The 22,468-nt window shown below is 36.1% G+C and overlaps 2 protein-coding genes across 11 annotated transcripts in view; one reads left to right on the top strand and one right to left on the bottom strand.

The window, feature by feature from the left end:
• The window catches only part of NaCP60E (Na channel protein 60E), a 641,026-nt gene that overhangs the window by 243,912 nt on the left and 374,646 nt on the right, over positions 1 to 22,468 (top strand). The gene's annotated exons all lie outside the window — the stretch shown is intronic.
• Positions 1 to 22,468, bottom strand: part of Tpc2 (Thiamine pyrophosphate carrier protein 2) — a 535,063-nt gene that overhangs the window by 244,321 nt on the left and 268,274 nt on the right. The window lies entirely within an intron of this gene.

Genomic DNA, 22,468 nt, shown 5'->3' with positions numbered 1-22,468 from the left:
ATTAATCTTTGCTATTTTTCATTTACGATTTTCTTCTTTCTTTTGTCTTATCTTTCATTTTCACCTGCACGTAGTTGTTAATGTCGGCAACTCGTTTGCTTTGCTTATTCGATTTAACGTAAGGTGAATGAAATCTGAACAAACGTATTATAGTCAAAACAAAGTATGAAATGATATTTGTTTTATTTAAAGTAAATTTATTATAATATCTAGATATATAAGATACATTTATAAATAAATATTTGCTCCATTACGGTTTGCTTTTCCTATTTTTTCCGGAAATTTCCTCATTGATTCTTGATTTCCTTTTGTATCGATATTTTTAAGCCCCTTTTTGACTTTATTAACTAAATACGTCGTATTTTTTGCAGGCTATCCTTCCCATAAAGCAAGCCTATTAAACTTTGCCCAAAAAGTTTCAATTGGTCTCAGATGGGGCAACGTTTGGGGGGTTGTACTTTTTAGGTACAAATTCAATTTTGCGGCTATGTACGTCCCTTAGCTTGCTTTTTGCATAATGTGAAGATGCAAATCCAGCCGGAATACTAACTTTCCCCTTTTTAATAAATTTTTGAAATTCTGGAATGCATTTCTCTATATAAGACTGAGCAGAAACGGCTAAACTACCCTTGAAATATACGGACTCACTTATTCCACGCTCGCTGATTGTTAGCCACAACAAAATTCCCGGGAAATTTAGTATTTTGAATATATATCACTTTGTCGGAAGATTTTCGTTTTTTGGACTCGAAGTAATACTTTAGGTGCCATTTGTTGCCTTCCACTGTGAAGTAGCTCTTATCGTCCATAACGCATTTGTAAGTTGAAGATGTGGAAAAAAAAAATTGCGAAAGTAGCCGCAACCTGGATTTAATTGTTTGTGCCTGCTTTTCTGTAGTAGCTGTTTTCGATTTTCTTTCTTTAATTTGTATATTCATAGCTTCCAAATAATATTTAATAGCATTCTTATCAACTTGGTGTTTTTGTCCGAGCTGACGGAACGGTTTTGCTTTTGCCCACTGTATCTGCTTTCAACCTTTCACGTACTTTACTGTCTTGTAAATTCCATTTTTTGTCGGAACCTTTTTTTCGAGATATGCTTTTATTATCTCTGAAAAGCATAATAGTCTTATATATGGATGTTATCTTAAATCCCATGTCCCTGAAGTGAAGAAATATTACGTTTGTGCTTTTGTCAGGATTATTTTCATAAAATTTCCAAACTAATTCGCTCCACAGAAACTCGTTCAAAGACATTTTGACTACTAATGGTGGCCTCATATAAATAATTTTTACGCGAAAATGTCACAAAGATGTCCCGTTAATTTTATGCACTGAAATTTGTTTTTAATAAATTGGGGGTACTTAGTTTTTGTGTTCCCAAGTTGTGTTCGGATTTCATTCACCATACGTTAGTATCGACTCGAGACCCAGTTATGTTGCTATTAACAGTTGTGAGTTTGATATCTTATTTAAGTATGGAATCTGCTATTTTTATGTGGATACGCATAGACAAAACTTTAGGAAAGAGAACACTAAATTAAACAGATGCCTTCATGGAATTAACACTTAGAATTTGTATTTTTCTGTTAAAATGTGCAAAAAATCAAGACATGGTGAAAATTGATGAATTAACTCTTATATATATGGCTATGAGTTTTTAGAATCGACCACTAATTTTGTATGCCTTTACCGGCGAGAAATTTTATTTTTAATAATGCTAAACAATGCTAAAAAACATTACAGCAAGATTAGTTATCAAACTACATACAAAATACTCTTGGATTGTGTCGAATAGACTCAGAGGTGTGACGAAAACAGAGGTGTGATTGAAAACAATCTCGGAATAGTCTTGAAGTTATCTCGAAAATAATGCGGGGACGATTCAGGCGCGATAACCTTCGAAGAGATTTATAGACATTAGGCCGAGCTTCTCTTCCAATTTGCGTCATGTTATTTTTAATTTTTCCTACAAATTTCATATAAAATATTTCAAGTCTACTCCGAACGGCATCTGCAAGGCAGATGAGTTTTCACTCAGAAGCTTTTCATGGCAGAAAGACTTTGTTCTAATTGAAAAAACGTGTTTCTAAAATTTTAAAGTTGCTTACCCCGGGTCGTGAATTCACGATCTTCGGTGTGGTAGGCACCACCACACCATGGCGGCCGCCGATTCGGATATCGCTGCGAAATAATCCCAAAAAACTCAGAGTTAGTCCCAAAGCTATTCCGAAACAATACCGAATAAAACTCCGAACGGTTTCGAAATATCATTGGTCTAGTCTAGTTGAGATAACGATTTAACATTGTAGCCTTATTAAGTTATTTAGCATAAATTATGTTTAGCTAATGGACCTGTAGTCTTTGAGGCTGATCTTCACTCCAGTGCTGTAAGAGTGAGATACATTGGGGGATTGCCAAGTTGTTGCTAGAAAAATTAGTGTGGCCGAATTCTTCAATAGACAGGTAGTTTTACGCAGGAACACTACACAAGCTAGACTTACATTACGTTTTCTGGACTTTGGCTGCATAGCAGTGTACCTATTACAATGCTTTGGTCTCATTTAGGGCACATTGGAAACATCTTTCTTTGTAGGTGGTTCCATTCTAGTGCAACAAATGATACAATAAATCAAATTGCTGTACCCATATTTGCCTGGGAAGCGAATCAACGTCGACCACGCTTAGTAGTTTGTAGCTTACTAAGTCGTCTATATACCATTGTGGGACAAATACATGAATTTTCTGCAGGTGAAGAGGAGTAAGATCAACGCAAGGTCCACAAAAAAGGAGGGTATCCCCTAGTGCCCTCAATTAACGCAGTTGTGCCACTTAGCTTCATACTGATTTTTTTTTTCATAAGCATGAACATTCTTCGTTGGATGAATCTTGGGTCTTATTTATTTGCTAATCAGAGCATATTGATTAGCCTAATGTAACTTTTTGTCATGAGATGTCACTAATGGCCGGAAATACCAATGAACGCAGAGACTGCTATATTTTACGACTGGGAAGGGTAGGCAAATTTATTCTTAAATAGGTGAAGTTTCTTTAGCTTGAACGCCCTGGAGATTTGAATACCCTGGCTTTCAGCATCATTTCCACTTTTTTCTTCAATATTAATGGACTACAAGCCACCCATTGTATGTGAATGCTTGGAGTCTGATATATAGTGCAGAAAATAAGTTGTAAATAAAAGTAGGCATATCTCTCCCGGCTACTGAGTACCTATAGCTCGTATTAGTTATTTTCCGAGTGTGAATTAGGAAGGGTCCTTGAAGTCTCAATAAAAACGTTAATTTTCTTACAATGCTTCTTTCGGGTAGCTCTCTTAGATATAGTTATTTTTTGTTTTAAATAAAAATAAGTGTAAGGCGCGATAACCTCCGAAGAGATTTTAGGCCGAGCTTCTCTTCCAATTTTTTTTGTATTATCTTGTAACGAATTTAGTGAAATTCCGCTTACCTGCAACCTTCTACTAACGTTCGAATTACTAAACTGTTGAATAAATAACTCCACTATGCAATAATGAAAAATTGTCTTTATTAAAGTACATCACAATAACACTTCTACTGCTCGACAGATAGCGTGCTTAAATCAAACTGATTCGTCGTGCCTCAGCTGGCGCTGCTTTTATACTTTTTGGTTTCCTCGTTGACATATTTCTAGGCGTTTCTATTTCTAGACTTTTCTATTTGTTTACCAGCTATAAATTTCTCAGCTATAACTACATATGCGCGAGTTTTATAGCTTCTCGCATAGCCCATGCGCGTGTACATGTGAGTGATACTTCCACAGACGATTGCCTACTTTTGGGAGTATCTCAGGTAAGATATATGTATGTGTTTGTGCGTCTCGCTCCGCTGCGTGTACGTACATATGTGTAGACATAATGATTGATTCGTATATGTAGATACAAGTGACTGTCTGCTTTATTGTTGTTGTGGCTTCATTTACTTAGCATGAGACTAGTGATGTGAGTATCACTTAGTGTCACTAATATTCGTCACAATAGTATAGCAATTCTATACAAATCCCAATCTCCCAATAGGCACAGCAACCTGTATACTTATCTTTACTTAAGCACGAGACCTCTTGAAAGCTCGTTCAACCTACAAAAGTCGCAAAGATTTATTTTTTATATGGAAGAGTCTGAACCATCCTCCGGAAAAAACTTTACAGCAATCAATGAGAATTTTGATAGACTTATAACTTAAACTTTGTTAGTCTAAAATTGATTCGTCGTAAAGATTGCATACTCAAGACAACCCAGAGAACTCCAAATAAAAAGCTCGAAATTTGCGTATACATTTCTGGAATTTTCAAATTTTTTCAAAAAGTTTTTGAGAGATTGGTTTGCATAGTTTCAGTTAGAAAATTCATAGAAGCTTTTCTGAAATAATCGAAAATAAAATAAATTATTGACCAAACTTGATTAAAATTGCTACTACTATTTTCGTCTTCGCGGCTGTACGTCTTAATTTCATATATAGTCTTTTCTCTATTTAAGCAGCAGAAAAAAATGTCTGCATATTAATTTTTCTAAAGAAAATTGATGTCAGCATACTGCAATCTTAAATGGTTTTATCTTATACGCATTTCGTTGACATTAATACCTTAAAAAATCAGCAACTCCAATGACTGCATTGTTCCTTGAGTCACTAAACAAATAACACAGATGTCGTGAATTAAACTTTCTTGCTGCCAATATACCAAATTGATTGCTTGTCAACGTTTACGGAACAATGCTTAGATTAGCTGAGAAATTTTCATCCTTCAGTTTTCTGTGCAAAAAAATGCATTTTTTCCAAACACATTTTTGAAAGAATGAAGTGTCACTGCAACAATAGGAAATGATAAAGTACTATACAAGCAGCATAGTAAAGTGAAAAAAGTAGAGACATAAGGCATAGCTCAGCAATTTTTCGTTTTCGTTTTACGTTAAACCAATGACTTCCATGATTTTAAATTACTAGCTGGAGAAAAAATTGTATTTCCTCCAGTAAAAAAAAGCTATAACTGAAAAATAAAGGCCAGAAGAAAAGCTGGCGAGCAAAGAATTTCGATAACGTACATGCAAACGTGCTTTTACATGTAAACATATACCAGTGTACGTTTAAGTTTTTAAGTGCGTGAGTTTATGTATTAGGCAGCATAGCAGCAGCATAGAATAAATGACATATTCAGCGGCATCTGACAGCTGCAAATAAATTTTCATACAACAGTTTTGCTTAGCTGTTGCTACTGCAATGCGTTGAGATTTATGCGTTTACAATTTGCTGCACACGCACATACACACACATATACACCGACTTTCCTGCATAATATTGGATCGTATTTTTCATTTTTATGTCTGCTTCTTTGAATTAAAATCTTTCTACTAACACAAACTTACACTTACATAAGCGTGAACTTTGACAGCGAAACAGTATGCGTTTGCAAACATATGTTAGTTGAGTTAGTACATATATGTGTGTTTAGTATCTACGTTTTTCTACTGGAAGCCTGCATACATGGTGTTTGACAAAATCAAAACAGCAGAAGTTTTCTTCAAAAAATGTATACAATAGTAATCCAACGACGTCTAACGCTTGATTTCGACATTCGAACAATGAAAGCAAGTAGAATGTAAGTGAGTCTGAGTTGTGGTGGAACCTGAAAAAATTAAGAACTTGAGAAAGTTCCACGAAAACTTCGAACTATTTACTAAGAGTTTCCTGAATTTTTTGGAGCACGCAGTTGTGTAAATCAGTCAATTTCAGTCTGAAAAAATAAAATTTGAAATTTGTCTTAATTTTGACATTTTTATTAAAGGATGTTTTAAATTTCCTACCAACGAAGGGCGCAACGTTTTTGCTTTTAAATGGAAAAAAAACTGCAAGTTCCTGCGAAAAAAGGAATTTCAAAAATCAATGCGAATTTTTAGAAAGCTTTTACATGTACTTTTTAGACCAAATTGATTGGGTTGTAAAACTGCAAGTTCTGAAAACTCGGAAACAATTTTAGAAAATCTTCTTTCGAATTTTGGAAAACGTATGTGAAATTGATTTGCATAGTTTCAGTTACAAAATTCATGATTGAAAACAAAATAAAAAGAAAATAAAAAATTTGTATATATTTAATTAGCGAGCTTTGCTCATATTGCTTTATACAATGGTTTTTGTAATTGATATTAGAGAAAAATTGTAAGTTTACAAACGGCGACGGTTACTAGGACATGTTTCTGAATTTCACTTCTTCATCAGCTAGCTTTTCGGGAGCTGAGCGTTGAACTCGAATCTCCAACATTCATATCAGTGCAAGCCTTTTGCTGCTAAGCCATATGAATGTCCCGTTGTTCGCTGTACAATTGGTCTCTAAGAGTTGCCTTTTTGTTTATATTCCTTTTGATCACCATGTAGGCACATACACTCTGTATGTAGTTTATTCCTAATGGTGTGGATATGATTTTTAGGCGCGCTTTTGAAAGCTTAGTAACATTTGTTCGGATTTTTACAGTATTTGTTTAAAAGGAATAGAAACAAAAAGGCAATTCTTAGAGACCAATTGTAAAGCGAGCAACGGGACATTCATATGGCTGAGTAGCTAGAGACATCTGCCTTTGCACTGGTATGAATGTTGGCGATTCGAGTTCAATGCTCAGCTCCCGAACAACTAGCTGATGAAGAAGTGAAATTCAGAAACATGTCCTAGTAACCATCGCCGTTTGTAAACTTACAATTTTTCTCTAATATCAATTACAAAAAATTTTTATGTTATTTAATATGTCCTTATATAAAGACATATTCTTGCTGAACTTTGATTTTAAAATTTTGACGTAGAAATTTTAAAAATATTTATGAGAATTAAAAATATTATAAAAGTGTATCGCACATTACTTAGAATGGAAAGTTGGCAGAAAAGGGGTCAATTTCTCAATATATAGTCAATTAATTCCACTCCACTTTTATATTTTTATTTCTCACATTTTTACGATTTCTATGTCAACATTTTAAAACCAAAGTTCAACAAGAATATTTCTTTATATAAGGATATATTTTTCTCTGAATTTTGTCTATTTATATAAAGGAAGAGCTTAAAATTTGTTTTCTTTTTATTTTCTATTTTTTAGTTCTAGGTGGAAAAGAGTACTGCCCTTAAAAACTAACTTTTATTAATTCAGAACCCATGCAATACTTGTATGTATACAATATAGTACATATCAGAAAAATTCGTCAAGCTACATTAGTTTTTAAGCTACTTGAAAATTGCTCATATATGCCAAGCTTGAATTGGTACATGGGAGTATGTTGATGAAGTTCCAAGATTGTAGCACAATGGGAAGTCTCTTATGATTCCCCCCGTTCCGTACGATTTTTCTTAATATCTCAATCCATGCGCCCGGTATCGAAACTTTTTTATGTTTTACACTGTCATCGGCCTATGAATTAAGTTTGAAATTTCAAGTATCTAGCTAATCAAGAAGTTACTTAAAAGCCGGTTTCAAATTTCCAAATTCTCATCTAATTATTTCGATAAGTGCGCCACCTAACGGATTTGTTTCCTTTTGCTCCTTTGTCACGGTGTCTTAAGCTACATATATGTACAGTTTCACGTTTGTAGCTCAATGAGAAGTTACTTAAAAATCGATTGCAAGATTTGTATTGGAAATGCGAACAAACATTTAACCAACCTAATATAAATGAAATAAAAAGTAGAATTCCATCTACTAATTTTGCTAAAAAATTGCTGCTGCTATTTTCGTGTTTATCAAGCTTTTTAAAACAACATTTATATACAAAATTTCAATTAAAAGGGCTTTATGAACCTATTTAATTGTTTGTGAGTTCCTCTCAAGCCAACATAACAATATTTAACATTCAATAACAAAAAAAAATTACATAAATAACAGTTAAACAAAAATAGCGCACAAAAAATTTAATTATTGCGTGTTCCTGATAAGCAGAACACATTTATGTTTAATGGACGCCACTGCGTATGCGTGATTAAATAATCGCATATTTTGCGTTAATAAGAAACCCCATACACAGAAAGGTACACAAAGAATTAACGATAAATAAAAATAAATACCTCGGTAAACTAATTCAAAGCTACTTACAAATTTCTCAACTTGTAATAAAATTATTTATTAGCCTTTAAGCTATTGCCAGTTGATTTGTTGGTCATAAAACAAAGCTACATACATAACTAAATCTAAATAACATGGACTTAAGTGTTGGTATGCGACTATACGTATAAGCTTTTATAATTAACGGCAATGTTCGGTAGTAGTAAGCACTCTTTTTTTGTGTGCGTGCCATTTTTTGGCATGCGTGTGTGTTACAACTGAATTGAGTTCGGATATCTCACCATTTAGATAAGAGCAACGTAGCACGTCCTACAATATTTTTGTTGGCATTAAGAAACGTTTATAAGCAAAATCTCACATCAATTGGACCACAATATGTCGAAGAAACTTGTTTTTTGTCGAACCAGATTTATAAGAAAGATTGTGAAACGCGCAATCTAGTGGACTGGCATAAGACACTTACTTATTTCTAAAATACTTTGTAAAGGCAATCAAGTGTTTGGGGCTGTTCTCCGTAGAACTGAAGGAACATGGATTCGGGTCGTCTATAAAAGCCCTCCTTAAACGTCGTGCTGGCGCATGTTGGAGAACATATGCCTTTAGGGTGAATCTGCCCTAGCGAAAATTTATTTTGATTAAAATACAAGGCTTCTGTAACAGAAGTTCTAAAAAATTACAAGTTTTCAAAAAATTTACCGATTCCAGAAAAGTATCCAATTTCAAAAATAGTAACCAGTTCCAAAATTCGAACCGGTTTATATAAGTAGCCTATTTAAAAAAATAAACCAATATTAATCAACAAAAAACCGCTACAAAAAGTAACCGGTCCCAAAATTAGTAACCTGTTCAAAAGTAGTTACCGGTTCAAAAAAGTTACCGGTTTAAATTTGGTATCCGATATCAAAAAAGTAACCGGTTTAAATTTGGTATCCGATATCAAAAAAGTAACCGGTTCTAACAAGAAAACCGGTTCGAGTCAAAATATGTTTTCAGAAATGTAACAAAAACCCGGTTACAAAAAGGAACCAAGAGAAACCAGTGGCAAAAAAAGAACCGGTTTCAAAAAAACAGCCCAATTTCAAAAATGCAACCAGCCCAATAAGTTACAGCTCCCAAAAATAAAAATGTATATTTTTAAAAATAATAGCCGGTTCAAAAAAATAAGAGCCTCCAAAACAAAACCCGGTTTTTTGAATTTAACCAGTTCAAAAAAAGTTACCGGTTTAAATTTGGTATCCGCTTTCAAAAAAGTAACCGGTTCTAACAAGAAAACCGGTTTGCGTCAAAAACTGTTTTCAGAAATGCAACAAAAACCCGGTTACAAAAGGAACAAAGGGGCATGAAAGTTACCGGTTTGAAAAGAGAACCCAATGGCAAAAAAATATTTGGTTTCAAAAAATAGCTCTATTTCAAAAATGCAACCAGTCCCAAAGAAAAATATTAATTTCAAAAAAAGTAGCCGGTTCAAAAAAATAAGTGTCCAAAACAAAAACTGGTTACTAAAATTTAACAGGTTCAAAAAAGTTATCGGCCAGCAAAAGAAACCCGTTTAAAAGCGTAAAAGACTTATAAAAGCAGCCTCTGGTAGACTAACCGGTTCCAAGAAGTACAAACAAGTGAAAGGTATGAACATTTTACCAGTTCAAGAAAAGCAGGTGATAAAACACTTTGTTTTATTAAAAACCAATTAATTAAACGCAAACACGTTCGTACTTTTAAAGATATCTGCAGGGTTGCGCTTGGAAAAAAATTTAGGAAAAGCCAACATACACAAGGTGAATGTCCGCTAGAGTTATCCAAGAGTGAGCTTCTATTGAATGGTCAGTTTAGGTACAAACCCCTCAGTATAGCTTCCATACTTTTTTCTAGGCTATAACATGAGAAAAAAAAAGTTAAACATACAGCAGAAGATGGTTGGAAGACTTTTTAGTAGCGATGTGTTTGTAAAATATCAACACAACTGACAACATTAACACCTGTTTCGTAAAACAACAAACACACACACACACAGTAATATGTACGTGCACACACAACCAATCGTATGGATTAACTATGTCTACATTGGTTGCATCAGCTTTTAAGTTCTTTTAACCATGACTTCTCTCATTTTATATGTGTTTTAGATAAACTACTATCTTTACATAAATATGCATACACATATATGAATATATAATGCAAATTTAATATGCACATACATATGTATGAGTGCAGGTATTTGTGTTTGTTATTGTTGACATTTTTTATATAAGCATACACAGACGATTTGCATAGCAAAGAAAAGCTTTGTGTATAACAGCTATCAACACGGAAGAGACTTAAAAGGACAGAAAAAGAAGAAGAAGCGCAAAACGTGTTTATAAAAGGTGCAAAACGTCAGTCAGTCAAGCCAGTCAGTAGTCAGGTAGTTATTGGCTTGAATGCATTTCAAAGGCTAGCGATAAAGTGGAAAAGTCCACACTACTTGTTTCAAATGCATGCATTAGTGTTTGTTTTTATATGTTTATGTATAAATGTGTGAAGCTACAGTTGAAGGATAGTGAATGCTGATGGCATATTCCACATTGTGACTAAGCTCAAATAGAAAATTGGCTAGTATTAAGAAGAAGATGAACAGATGTGCTTGACACGTGCAGTGTGATTTTGTTTGCTTTTGATTTTAGGTTTGACTACAATTTTCATCATCGTCATTTTTTTATTTTTTGTTTTTTTATTTATTAAACTGTATCTGGTCGCAGCAGCGTTTGCTTGTGGTTTTTCACATATTGTAAATTTTATATGATGCTGGCCTCCCGGCAAGTATTGAGGGGATTAAACTTGACGAGTCAATTTTAAATTTTTAAGGCGAGTCAAACATTAAAACCTTCCCAGCCTGCAAAAATAAACAAGCGACATATTTCACTCTCTCTCTCTCTCTCTCTTTCTTTCTATGTTTGGATAGGTACGAAGAGAAAGAGGGACGGAGAGAGGCCCTGACAAATTCAGAGCGGAGGAGGAAAAGTATGGGAGATAGATTTGGCAAGAGAGGTATAGGGGTACACTAAAAAGGAAGTCGCAGAGAGGTTGGTGGAATAGGGGCGTAGGAGTGAGATTAGTAACTCTCCACTATAGGTAGCAACTAAAAATTGTCCTATTAAAAAATTCTGAAAACTACTTTTATTATAGCAGGATTTTGAAAGATCTTTTCAATTTGACTTACTTAATTGGGCGCTTAACTATTTAAACGGTTATGGCTATCCAACAATGCCCACCAGTCTCTTCTTTGAACTACTAACGAACGCCAATTGGTCACACTAAGAGAATTTAAATCATTATATCCACCTGTTCCTTCCAGCGGAGTGGGGGTCGCCCTCTTCCTCTGCTTCATAGGCGGGTTCTGATAAAAATACTTTCATAGCCGGAGCGTTATTTTTCATTCGCATAACATGGCCTAGCCAGCGTAGGCGCTGCGTTTTAATTAGATTAGACTATGTTGATTCCTGCGTAATGCTCATAATTAGATCTTCTTCGGCACTTGCCATCGCCAACGCGTAGAGGTGCGTACATCTTTCGAAGAACTTTTCTCTCGAACACTACCAGAGCCGCTTGATCTGATGTTGTCATGATCCAGCAGCAACAGCAGCATCAAGCCGCGTATGCAGAAGTAATGACCAAAACACTTCTAAAGGCTTAGGGAAGTATAGCCGACGAGTGCGGTCATTATCTGAATATGAATCTGGTACACTGGGGTACTGGCAGCTTGTGATACTAGCCCGACTGCAGCGATGACGATTTTTTTGACCCCATCGAGCTTACTATCTAAATATTTTCGACCGACCGACCATTCATCGCCAGCCTAAAGAAATGATAACACCAGGAAATTTTAAAATAAAGCCGCTGCCCTTGGCTCACCATAAGGGCGGTCATATAGGCCGGCGACATGGCGTTGGACATAGGCGGGCTCTAGCCTGGACATTGAAGGAATCTCAACCGCACTAGCACCACCAACTTAGCGACGACGAGGCCGGAAGTTGCATTGAACGCCAACTCGGTTTCAACCTACCAGCCCAGATATTCTCAAAATCTAAACCCCGTTCCTTATCGTGGGTCAATAAAAAGCAAAAGGGAAGCTACTATTGTGGGACTATTTTGACTCCTTTATACCAGAGTGCTCCCACTAATGAACTCGGCCAATTAGGATTGCGGATGTCCGTAAAAGCAGAAGCACCTCCGGTTTTTTTGTAAGCATTGATTAATTTAAAAATCTTCTGTATAAAAGTTCATGTTATTACAGTGTACTATCATGTCAATAAAATTTATAAGTTTTTTTTTAGTATAAAAATTTGCATACGAATAGAACTCCGTCGAAATCTCAATGTTTGGTGCACTACATTCTATTTTTCCTACATATTGGCGGAGCCCCCTCTTTGCAGCATTTATATCCGAAAGGTCAATACAGTGCAATGCCGTTAGCTTATTTATAAACCAAAAGTCATTTAAAAGTCATCAAAACCATCACAGAGTAATAGAGACATGAACATACAAAGTGACCAAAACAAACAAAACTTGATATGCCCAATGAATTGCTTTATATATTTCATGTGTTTGTTTTTGTTGTTACATATAGCATAGACATTTACATTTCATGCAAACATCTGTAGTTTGAATTTATGCCATAGGCACAGTCAGCTCGATGGCAATCAATTACATGTGGACTTGCGCCGCCAATCAAATATGAATCGATATCAATAAAAAAATGCGCCTAAAAAAACAACACAAACAGACAGATCATCCATGTTTGCACACACATTTGCACAAATCTAAATAAATGCAAATATGCTTTGTGTTAACACGCAAATTATAGTTAGCAATTTTTATTTGTATTTCCGATTGGCGTTAGTCAAAGAAAGAAAATCCTTTATAAATCGCATATTAAATTTATTTATGGAATATGAATTATGAATAGTAAAATAAATAAATAAACAGTTTAATGCATATGTCAATAGCGATAAGTTTTAGCAAGTACATAATTAATACTGAGCTATACGATTCAAAAGCGATTAAGCCCTTTGACCAAATTGTGGTTTCATTCATCCACGGGTGTTTGTAATGTTAATTATTTTGATTATCGAGTTAATACAAAGTATTATTTCTTCAAAATCCGATTTTTAAAGTTAATCACAAATATATTGAGTAGTAGCTGGTGTATGGCGTATTTATATATATATATGTAAGGCGCGATAACCTCCGAAGAGATCTAAGGCCGAGCTTCTCTTCCAATATGCGTCGTGCTATTGATTTTCCCTACAAATTGGCCAGACGGGACCTACATGTTTTATGCCGACTCCGAACGGCATCTGCAAGGCAGATGAGTTTTCACTGATAGCTTTTCATGGCAGAAATACACCCGGAGCGCTTGCCAAACACTGCCGAGGGGCGACCCCGCTTAGAAAAATTTTCTTCTAATTGAAAAACCTTATTTCTAAAATTTTGATGTTGCTTTGCCCGGGGTGCGATACCAGGGCATACGGTGTGGTAGGCGGAGCACGCTACACACGTATGGCGTATTTACCTAAGTTATTAAAGTGTAGAATCAAAGAACTTTTTTATAGCCTAACCGTCTTTTTGAATCCTCCGATCAATTTCTAAAAAAAGTTACAAAGAGGACTTTAATTTAAATTTTTAATCCTTATTATTGCAGGCGAAATAATTTTTAACATTCTTGTATTAGCTTTACTTGTATCTTAGTATTGTGGCGAATGTTACCATTACAACAACAAAAACAGTAAGCAGCCACACTTATGTATATGTACACCCTAAAGCAAGCAGCCACACCTATACACAAGGCAACGAAGAATATTCCATACACATAACCAGCAGCTTGAAGCAGAGAGATTATTTCACATACATATATGTAGCCGGCAGCTAAGAGCAGAAGTTGTTACTCACACATACACACGCATATGGTTAAAAAAAAAAAACAAACTACAGATATACATGTATATAGCTAAATAACGAAGCATGAGATACAACTGTTCTAGAAGGCATGTTTGTGAAATGTCTAGACCTTAAGAGAAATATGCGAACGAGGCAACAGAGAGTATAAAAGAAGCGCAAGCTGAGGAATAATAATCAGTTTTGATTTAAACACAATATTAGTGAAGTATAATTGTGATTGTGAAGTATTACTCCCAAAGTAGTCTAAATAAAGATCATTTTTCAATACTGAATATTGGAGCTATTTATTCGACATTTCAGCGATTCGAATGCTAGCAGAAGGTGTATAATTATCAGGAATTCCCCATAATTCGTTAGAATATGTATGTGTGAGATATATATGTAGCTCTTTGATATAGAATAATACTAAAAATGTTACGTTTATCCACCGGTAGACGTATTTTCATGTGATACGGATATAAACTAACGTGCTTATTTTTGTTATAACTGATTTACTTGACATACATTTTTTTGTAGCACATATAGGAGACTGACTTAGTGACTACCTCCAAGGTGGTGGTAATCGGATTCAGATTGGGACATTTACTATCACTTGTACCAACAGTGCTGAAGTCTGACCTTTATGAAATTAGATTAATTAATCAAAGGCTATCACTATTTCAGAACCATCTACGACTGAACAAGTTAGAAACGCTTCAAAATGTCTGCAAAGGGGGTGATCGCCATTCTGTAGGAAAAGTGTCAGTCGAAAGCACTGCGAGAGATGAAAACTAGAACCTTTACGGCCTCGCAATGCGATGGTTATGCGCTAGTTCGGAACTAGAGCGTCTCTCTGCTACATAACTATCACTCGTTTGTGTGGATCTTTATAAATCAAGCCTTCTTTTAAAAACTAAACCAAGCATGTTCGCTTGAGCAGCAAGCGTCCAGCTTTGTAAGACCCAATTTAATTGTATAGTAGATGGAGCCTTGACCACGAGCGTGTCAACACGCGAACGTGCCCTAACGTTTCTAGCTGCAGTCCGCACTTGCTACTTACTATTTAATTAGTCCTTTTTCTTTAAAAATATGAGTAACTTTGTGAGTCTAATATCGTAGGATTTGCACATTGTTTATGCCTGCGGGCCAAAACATAAATATTTGCGGCTGCCCTAGGAACATAAATGTTGTCGGCAGCCTTAGTATGCATTCTGTTAAGCTTATGTTAACAGCAACTGTTTGACTACTTTTGTCAAACAGTTAACTACAATAATCGTTCGATCTTACCGTTTCGCGAGTTCGAGGATTTTATGCAAAAGAAGGCTCTTTCACTTCTTTTGCGATCATCCAAGGAACAGCAGTCTGCAGCCACCACGATTTCCGTAAGTTGAAAATAAAATTATTGATATACACATATATACATGTACATATACACATACACATTACAATTTCATATTGTAGTTAATCAAATTTTTGTATATTTAATTAATTAAATAAAATATTTTTATAACGTGAATCTAATTCTCAATTTTTTTCAATCTTCATTTATTTCGTCGGACGAGCCCAAGGTCTCCTGCTCCCTCGAACATGGTCCTTTGGAGCCGTTAAATGAGAAACAAATTTATTTTCCAGTGAGCAAACATTTTCAACTTTCGGAAAACTTATTATTATTGGTGGTCCAGCACATAAATTGGAAAATATCCAGCAAATAATATTGCAAGCAGCCATCCAGCGTTTTTACAATACAAATCTGCGATTTTTAAATAAAAGGTACGTGTGAAAAATTTCAGTGCACTTTTTAAAAATATATTGGTTACTTTTCTTGTAAAGAATAAAGTGAATCAAATTGAAAGAATTATTTAAAAGTGTTTTAAAGTGGTTTTGAAAATTAATTGAAGTTAAGGGTTGTTTTTGTTTGTGACCTACGCACATATGTACGTACATTCTTTTTCTTGATTTCGTAAATAGTGCACGCAAAGGCCAAAAAGAGTGTTAAAATATTTTTTTTGTGATTTCGGTAAATTTTTTGTTAATTAGTCACAAATATTTTTACATTAAATTAATTTGCTTTTAAAGTTTCAGGAGACAGGCATATGAGTCGGAAGGCTTTATTACTTCCGACCAAGAGTGCACCTGAAGGTTTCTGACTTCATTTGCGCTTAGAGTATATTCGTCTGGAGGTTTTGACTCCATTCGACTGCAGAGGTTGGCCGAGGGTTTCTACCTCAGTGACCTCTTATAAAGCTAGGGAAAAGGCTAGAGAATAGGAGTATCACACTTTTCCTTTTAACCTCACTTTTTAACGCTTGGCCCGTGCCCATACATATATAAAAACCTTAACAATTGTTCATTTCACGAAATCACTTAAATTATTATAGTTTTAAAAGTCACTTCAATTATTTTACAAAATCACTGCACTTGTTTTTAATTATTAAAATTTTGCTGACTGGCGAGCAATACACCACTTTGATTATTTACAATCATACATATACATATATACATATGTGCAATTAGGTACGAGCGGTCATCTGATTGCTGAAACATATGTTTTATATAAACAGGGTGTCTGGTTGTGTTAGTTATTGTTAAAATCAGTGCCACAAAAAATTATCTTGTACGATAAAGCCTTTTGCTATCGAGTATTTTCCCCCTACCCTGGTAAGGAATATCCGACACAGCTTAGGGCTGTACAGGCAACATATAAATTGGTTACCATAACCACGAGTATCTTAGCACAGCATTACAAAGCTCTCACCCACCCAGCCTTATACTGAATCGAAACTGGTCCCAAATGAACTAGTTTCCCAAAATATTAAAAATATCAGTTTTTTGCGTTTCTTTGTCTAAAAACATATATTTTTCTGGCTGGAAATATTTTTTGTGTGTTACATCTGTGGTGGTAATTAGTGAACCCGTCAAATATATAAGTTTTTCATAACCTTTGCATAATTTCATCTTATTATAAGCTTTTTGTAACAAAATGGAAAACTTTACCAGACTTACTGATTCAGTAGTAGATTTCGACAAGGATTTTAATGAAATTCCTGCAAAAAATCATACAATCCATGCGCTGAAAATTCAGCAAGCCGATTTTAAGGCAATGTGAAAGTGAAAGAAGCGTTTGACGGATTGTTGGCAGATGAAACCATTGACCAAAAAGCGGTTTTATCAATTCGCAAAAAGCATAAAATGTGCTATGCAACTTATATTAGAAGTATGTCAAAAATACATAGTTTATGCGAATCGCTTGAAGAGGAAGCGAAAAACAAGGGGAAAGAGAATATCGTCCACAAGCATCATAATCTCCGTCTGCCTCCTTGCGATACCATAACTTTCAAGGGCGATTATATTTCATGGCCAACTTTTCGTGATATGTTCACGGCTATTTATAAAAGCAATGAATCACTTGACGGACTTCAAAAACTATATTACCTTACACAAAAGACACAAGGTGAAGCAAGGGAAATTGTTGAAAAATGTCCTTTGACCAATGAAGGTTTTGACACTGCTTGGAAAAACCTTAGCGATAGATATGAGAATAAGAGAATTCTTATTAATTGCCAATTGAAAATTCTTTTCAATTTAGATTCAATAGCGTCAGAGTGCGGGACTTCTATTAAACAATTGCAGAGGGATATCAAAATTGTATATCCGCCCTTAAATGTCACAAAATTGACATTACTAACTGGGATGCAATTATCACCTACTTATGTTCAACAAAATTACCTGAACTAACACTATCGCTTTGGGAGCAGTCGGTCGAAAATAAGACGGACATATCCAAGTGGGAGGACATGGACAAGTGCCTCACTAATAGATTTCAGACTTTGGAAAGCGTTTCGGGTCTCCGAGGGGCCAAACCAAAGGTTCAGAAATCGAATAGTACACATACATAAATCCACCCCCGAACCTTCACAAAAGAAGCTTGGCGCACATCAATCTAGTGTTGCCAATAATGCGTGCAAGATGTGCAAATCAAAAGAGCACAAACTTAATAGATGTCCCAATTTCAAAAGGTTAGAGGTAAGCAAAAGGATTAGTTTTATTAAATCCAATGGCTGCTGCCTCAATTGCCTCTCTTCGGGACATACGGTGTCGAGATGTACTAGCCCGTACAATTGCGGCACTTGCCACTCTCGACATCATTCTTTATTGCATTTACAGAATCAACGGTCGAAACCGTCTAACAAATCACAGAAACCTTCGGATAATATACAGTCCACTTCTACACAAGCCCTACAAACGCGCGACTCCACTAGCAGTAACACACCATCTGCTAGCAATGTACAATCCCATCATGCTAATACAAGCAAAGGGATTTTATTAGGTATGGCACGGGTTAACATACATCACAATGGTACAAACTTTTCTGCCAGAGCACTTATAGATTCAGGATCAGAGTATTCCTTCATTACGGAGAGGCTCAGACGCAGAATAAACCTGCCAACACGTAAAATGCATGCTCAAGTTTCGGGCATCAATAATACGGTTTCTGCGCAGGTAAAGGAAGCGTGCATGATCCAACTGCGGTCACCTGTCGACCCACTGATGGCTATCGAGACTATGGTTCTTGTTTTGCCACAAGTAACTGGGAACTTGCCAACATGCCAAATTTCGGCGTTGACACAACAAGCTTTTCCAGACCTTATCTTGGCGGATAAGCGGTTCTTCATCAACGAGCAAGTTGATCTTGTTTTGGGAGGAGATGTTTACCCACAAATAATATTAGAGGGTATTAGGAAAAACGTGCTTAATACACTTTTAGCTCAAGAAACTGTGTTCGGGTGGATTTTAACTGGTCAAGCGGACGCAGTAAAACCATCTAACCATCGGGCATCCTATTTCAATGAAGTGTCATTAGTGAAACAATTAGGAAGCTTTTGGGAACTGGAAGATGTACCAAAAACAAAAATTCGTACGCAAGATGAGCAACAATGCGAAGAGCTCTTCAAACGCACAACAGTGCGGAATGATCAGGGAAGATATATCGTTTCACTTCCTTTCCGATCAGATTTCCCAAATAACATTTATTTAGGCCCTTCTTTAGGAAAAGCCTGTTCACAATTTTATTCAAACGAATCACGACTAGCAAAAAGGCCCGAGTTACATCAGGAATATAATAGGGTGTTCATGGAATATGAATCCATGGGCCACATGTCCAAATTACCTGAAATGCAGTCAGCTAATGCTACTGACAATTATTACTTGCCTCATCATGCGGTAATCAAAGAGGAAAGTACAACAACAAAGGTTAGGGTGGTTTTTAATGCCTCGTCTGCAACAGCAAATGGCAAAAGCCTTAACGACGTTCTCCTGCCAGGGCCGGTGCTTCAGTCTGATTTAACTATGTTGTTATTACGTTGGCGACTTTTTAAGTACGTCTTCAACAGCGATATTGAGAAGATGTATCGCCAGATTCTGGTCAATAGTGACCATACCAAATATCGGAGAATAGTTTTTCGTTCTAGTCCGAATGAACCTATCAATCTTTATGAATTGAAGACTGTGACTTTCGGAGTTAATTGTGCTCCTTACTTAGCGATTAGAACTTTATTACAGCTAGCTGATGACTCGGAACCCGTATACCCAATCGCATCGAATATTTTGAGAAATTATATGTACGTCGATGACGTCCTTGCTGGAGGTCATTCCATAGAATCGACAATTAAAGCGCGAGATCAAGTTAATACGGTTTTGAAATCAGCTGGTTTTCCATTACGAAAATGCACTTCGAATTTCAGTGAAATTTTAGGCGGGATTCCAAAAGCGCATCTTTTGCATGAAGATTTTCTCGAATTCGAAGATACGAGCAGTGCCAAAGCACTTGGTATTAGATGGAATGCTCATGCGGATCATTTCTATTTTAAAGTCAAATGTATTGAAACTAACCAAATTCTAAGTAAGAGAGAAATACTTTCGGCTATTGCCAAGCTTTTCGATCCATTAGGGTGGCTGGCACCAATTATTATAGTTGCTAAAATTTTGATGCAAAACATCTGGTTAGAGGGTACTAATTGGGATGAACCAGTTTCACCAGCCACGCAGGATCAATGGAACATTTTCGCGCAAAATCACATTGCAATCGAGCAAATGAGAATTCCACGATGGGTACTATTTTCACCAAAGGACAAAGTCGAGATTCATGGATTTTGCGATGCATCGGAGAAAGCATATGCTGCTGCTGTATATCTACGCGTGGAAAGGGAAGACGGGATACACGTCAACTTACTTTTAGCGAAAACCAGAGTTGCTCCAGTTAAAACTATTTCTCTGCCACGCTTGGAGCTTTGTGGGGCCGTTCTACTCGCAGAAATTATTGAATCGGTTATCAATAATCTTGATTTCGGTAACTTGAAATTGCATCTTTGGACCGATTCTACGATAGTTCTCGCATGGATACGCAAACTCCCATGCTCATGGTCTACCTTTGTGGCCCATCGCATTACAAAAATCCTAGATAAAGTAGGAAATTCAAGTTGGTCTCATGTAGATTCCGCAACTAACCCAGCAGACTTAGCTAGTAGGGGTGTATTAGCACACGAGTTGCTTAACAATTCCTTGTGGTGGCAGGGTCCTTCTTGGCTTCAAGAAGGTAAAGAAAAATTGCCGCCACAAAATACAGACTATACTACTAAAGCGAGGAAAAAAGGTTCAAAGTACATACTACAACCACAGGCAATGTTAGTGATATTCTTGAAAGATTTTCTAGCCTACCCAGAGCTTTGAGAGTGATTTCATATATTTTTAGGTTTTCTCAGAGAAAAAATCCAAAAACAAAAGCCTCATTTAAACCAACGTCTTGCTCAGTTGCAGCAGGCGAAATTAAATTAACGATTACTCGATTAATAATCATTGCACAGAGGCAACACTTTAGTTCGGAAATCAATAAACTCGAAGCAGGAGAAGTAATAGATTCTAAGAGTGAAATACTTTCTCTCAATCCATTTATTCACGAAGATAATATTTTGCGGATAAAAGGGCGTAATGAGGCATCTGAAGATTTACCTTTCAACGACCGTTGTCCAATGATTCTCCCGTATAATTGTAGGTTATCACGTCTGATAGTTCAATTTATCCATGACATATCACTTCATGGTGAAAACCAACTAATGTTGCGACTTATCAGAACGCAATATTGGATCCCTAGAGTGAAAACAATGATTAGGTCTGTCACTCATAATTGTAAGATCTGCACGATCTATCGGAAACGATCGCAAAACCAACTTATGGGTGCATTGCCGAAGGAGCGAACTACCTTTTCGCGAGCGTTTACCAATACAGGGGTTGACTTTACAGGACCATTTGATATTAAAAGTTATCGCGGCCGTGGTTGCCGCATTTCGAAAGGTTACGTTTGTCTATTTGTTTGCTTTGCTACCAAAGCTATTCATTTAGAAGCCACAAATGACTTAAGTACCGCATCCCTTTTAGCAGCCTTTGACAGGTTCATTGCTAGACGAGGATGTCCAAAAAATATCTATTCAGACAACGGAACGAATTTTGTCGGAGCCTCAAGGGTTCTTAAAAAAGAAGTTAAGGTCTTTATCGCTGATGCGCGTGATAGAACTTTATCAAAGTATGCACATCAATTACTTGAATGGCATTTCATACCGCCATCTGCGCCGCATATGGGCGGCCTCTGGGAAGCGGGCGTTAGAAGCTTTAAGGCACACTTCAAAAAGATTGCATTAGTGGGGAAATATACATTTGAGGAGTTTAACACGCTTCTATGTCGAATAGAGTCGTGTCTCAATTCGCGACCTTTGAGCCCTGCTTCTAACCAACCTTCTGACTTAGAACCTCTTACCCCGGGTCATTTCTTAGTAGCAGGACATCTATTAGCCCCACCAGAATTAGATACGAACGAGAATCCTGCTTCGATTGTTAATCGATGGCAGAAATTGAAAACTATACACCATAAATTTTGCCGAAGATGGAAATCCGAGTATTTAGCTGAACTACACAAACGGAATAAGTGGAAGCAACCTCAAACTAACATAAAGGTCGGAGATCTTGTCGTCATCAAAGAGGATAATTTGCCACCTAACGAATGGAGAATGGGCAGAGTGATCAATTTATATCCCGGTTCCGATAACCGAGTTCGCGTCGTAGACCTTATTACCGAATATGGTCAGGTTACACGACCGTTAGTGAAGTTGGTACTACTACCAACAGATACCATTGAAAATGAGGAACCTACTCCAAGGGAAACTATATCTAGGAAACCTAATCAACAAAGTAGCTGTTAGGCAAATTTTAACAAAAAAAAATTCTTTCCTTTTACTTAACACTATCACCTCGACATTCCTTCGCAATTCGTTGTTCAAAACATTTTTTTTCTCATCGCATCTCGTTCATTTTACCCGAAAAATACAAACATTTTCTTTTATTATAATGCTGGAATCCAAATTACCAATGGTATTGGAGTTGCCCATAAAATTATTATTATTTTTTTTATACTCAGTTGAGCAGAGCTCACAGAGTATA

The sequence above is a fragment of the Eurosta solidaginis genome, chromosome 3 (assembly GCF_040869045.1).
Source record: "Eurosta solidaginis isolate ZX-2024a chromosome 3, ASM4086904v1, whole genome shotgun sequence".
Classification (NCBI taxonomy): domain Eukaryota; kingdom Metazoa; phylum Arthropoda; class Insecta; order Diptera; family Tephritidae; genus Eurosta; species Eurosta solidaginis.
Note: the sequence above shows the minus strand (reverse complement) of the source record. Positions and strands in the feature narration are given on the sequence as shown.